At 36.9% G+C, this 3,843-nt stretch overlaps 1 pseudogene; it reads left to right on the forward strand.

The window, feature by feature from the left end:
* Positions 1-368: 368 nt before the first annotated feature.
* Positions 369-1,012, forward strand: LOC116867524 (annotated as a pseudogene).
* Positions 1,013-3,843: the final 2,831 nt, after the last annotated feature.

A 3,843-nucleotide genomic window follows, 5' to 3' on the forward strand; every position in this document is an offset into this window, starting at 1 on the left:
TTTCTGATTCTGTGGGTATGGGGTGGGGTGAAGGGTTTGTATTTCTAGTAAGTTCCCTACAGCTTGTTTGAGAACCAGCCACACTTGGGAGCCCTAGCCCCAGCTGGAAGTTAATACAGAATAATATGTTCACATGGTGTGGCTACTATACAGCTATTATTTGGAAGTTGGAAAGAGCCTGGCTCATAAAACCATTTAGGTCCAGAGCTTTTGAGGACTGTTACTCAGACTTGATTTGTCATGCTATAGTCTCCTCAAACCAGCCAAAAATTTTGAAGCAAAGTATCAAGAAGGTAGGACAGGGGCCCTTGCATCTCTCCCTCTAACTTGGGTGTGACTTAACCACCCCACCCCCACCCCCAGAGAAGATGGCTGTCCCAGCAGAGTCCGGCTTGTGCCAGCAGGTGTGATGCTTTAGTACAACTGTGGTCAGGCCATTTTCCAAGCTCATGTGGCCACCTGGTCAGGTATATGATATTGAAGGTCACTGTGCCACTGCTCTTTATTCTGCTGCATCTAAACCAAATAAACTGGAACAAGTAGAGAAAGAATTGTTGAGAGTAGCACAAATCTTGAAGGAACCCAAAATGGCTGCTTCCATTATGAATCCCTATATAAAGTGTTCCGTGAAAGTGAAAAGCCTAAATGACATGAGCACAAAAGAGAGGTTCTCTCCTCTAACATCCAACCTGATCAATGTGCTTGCTGAGAATGGTCGCCTGGACAACACCCCTGGAGTCATTTCTGCTTTTTCGAACATGATGAACAACCACCTGGGGAGAAGTACCGTGCACAGTTACCACTACATCTCCTTTAGATGAAGCCACTCTTACTTAATTAAAAACGGTCCTGAAGAGCTTCCTAAGTAAAGGCCAAGTCTTGAAATTGGAAGTTAAGACTGATCTGTCAATCATGGGTGGAATGATTGTCCCTACTGGAGAGAGATACACTGAAATATCTGTGAAAAACCAAGATCCAGAAGCTGAACAGGGCCATGCGGGAGGTTTTCTGAAAGTGTTGATTTTCTGTCAGTGAAAATTCCTAAACTTAGGCAACAATAAAATGCTTCCTGGACAGAAAAAAAGAAAAGATAGGACGGATATCTACAAAGAGATAGTAGTAACAGAACAAAATTTCTGAGACTTAAGAAAAATGTGAGATCTGAAAAAATGAAAGAAGGAATTTATATCTGACTGAAGATCTCATTCATGGAAATAGACATAATGTAGTTTTAAAATAGTTTGAAACGTTTTAAGAATTTAGAGAAGTATAAGAACAACATAATTAAGATACCATTAATTATTCATAATTAAGAAATATTTGTATTTATATCTTTTTTCATCACAATTTCTTAAAAGATTTTATTTATTTATTTGACATACTGAGATCACAAGTAGGCAGAGAGGAAGGCAGAGAGAGTGGGAGGGAAGCACGCTCCCTGCTGAGTAGAGAGCCTGAGATGGGGCTCGATCCCAGGACCCTGGGATCATGACCTCAGCTACTGGCATAGGTAAAGTTCATTTATCCCCTTACTATTTTGGGTGTGGCTTATAAAAATGAATAAATTCTATTATAACAAGATTCTGTGAATAAAATGTATATTTTTACTAAAGAATTGCTACTCTAAATATTGTGCAAGCATCAGTTGGTTTTCTGTATTTGTAGATATCATTCTGCTTTTTGTTTTTTATTCATTTGTTTGATTTATTAGATTCCACATATCAAAGAACACATTGATGGTTGCCAGAGAGGTGGGGTGGGAGGGTGAGCAAAATGGGTGAAGGGTAATGAAGACATAGGATTCCAGTTATGGAATGAATAAGTCATGGGAGAATAAAAGGTACAGTACAAGGCCTATAGTCAATGATATTGTAATAGGGTTGCATGGTGACAGATGGTAGCTACACTTGAGGTGATCATAGCATAATGTATAGATTTGTGCAATGACTAGGTTGTATGCCTGAAACTAAGGTAATATACTCAGTGTGAAATATAGTCAACTCTTTAAAAATGATACAATTAATGTAATGTACATGTTTATTTACATGTGAAAGACTTTTTCAAGATTATATCCCTATAAGTAGAATTACTAGGTCATTTTCAACTAGTCTAATAACGTCAAATTCACATAAAAGGGTCGTGCAAGTTTATCCAGCCACTTCCTTACAAATCTTTGTGTTTTGTTAGCTCTTATTCTAATCACTATTTCTTATTGAAGGAAGCAAAAATGGTTCAATATTAGGAAATATCTAATTTGTGATATTAAAGATATAGGTAAACAACAAAAAAATTTTAAATGTCAAAAAATAAACATCCTCTTATTTATTTTTTTCATTTCTATTTTTTAATTAGGCTGAACATTCAACATGGAGTGGAGCTCAATGCAGGGCTTGAACTCCACCCTGAGATCAGGACCTGAAGTGGATTAAGAGTCAGATACTTAACTGAAAGAGCCACCCAGGCACCAAGGATTTAATGTCTTTAATATAAAAATATATTTAAGTAGGATCCATGCCCTGTGTGGAGCCAGCCAAATGAGGGGTTTGAATTCTCAACCCTGAGATCAAGACCTGAGCTGAGATCAAGAGTCAGACACTCAACCAAGGGAGCCACCCAGGCAACCCTCGGCAATAAAATAAACATCTAATAAGTAGAGAGATATATTAGGTTCATAGATTGCAATTTTGTAATTATCTTTAAATTCTGGTAATATTCAGCATACTCCTTATGTGAATCCAAGGTGAATTTCTGAGATTGGCAAGTTTATTCTAAAATGTATATGGAAATGGAAAAGGCCAAGGAGAGCCAAAACAATTTTGACAAACAAAGCTAGAAGATTTATACTATAATATAGTAAGACCTCCTATAAAGCCATAGAACAAAAGAGTTTGATGTTGGCACAGGAACCTAAAAATAAGCCAGTTTAACTGAAAATATCAGAAAAGCTCTACTTGCTGATGACAGCCACAAATAACAGTAAAACACATTTGTGGAGAGACAAGCAGAACTGCTCACTGTTTGAGCCAGGATGGTTGCACTGAAATATTTAATGGGTGCTGGTGGTCCTTCTTTAGAAAAGAGGCTCTTCCTGATACCAGAATTCTACAATATCAGTAAATGTCAGCAGTTGGCTTTATCATATTCTCCTAAAAAGATAACTTTAAAACTCATATTGCTTAACTTCTAAGGTTTGACATTTTAATATTTTCTTCTGAGTTTGTTGTCAGTTTTGCCTGATTCAAAGGTAGACTGGGGAACAGGTAAGATCACCTTCCCAGGACATAGTAAAAGCTTGCATGTAGCAGTGACTCAGCTGCTGTGTGCTTTTCCATGAAATGATGAAAGAAGAGAAGAACCTTGCCAATGTTTTACTTATGAGCTTTCCTGTTAAATTCTACCTTTTTGACTTGTGACTCTACCATGTGACATAGTGGTGTTTACCTTCATGAACTACTTACTCTACAATATTTAGAGTTACAGCATTTCAAAGAATGAGGATCCAACAGAGGGAGAAAAAGCAAAATATAATAGAAAGTATTCTCCAGACTTATGTATGAATTCATATATAACCGTGACATATGTAACAGAAATAGAATTTGGGGTCAGTGAGGAAAATATTCAGTAAATGATAATGGGGCAACTAATTCACAATCAGGGATGAAGAGATCAGATTCCCAGGCTCAGTTTTCATTTGAAAATAAACTAGAGAGGTGTAAAAGATTTAGCTCTGTAAAAATAAAACTACAAAATGAGTAAAAAAGCAAACCCAGGTAAATGTTTCAACATAATGCTGCTGTTAAAACATTTTTGATATGTAGAAATTAGAATCCATGGAGTAAAGAC

Source organism: Lontra canadensis, unplaced genomic scaffold, assembly GCF_010015895.1.
Source record: "Lontra canadensis isolate GAN:19392208 unplaced genomic scaffold, GSC_riverotter_1.0 scaffold12, whole genome shotgun sequence".
Taxonomy (NCBI): Eukaryota; Metazoa; Chordata; class Mammalia; order Carnivora; family Mustelidae; genus Lontra; species Lontra canadensis.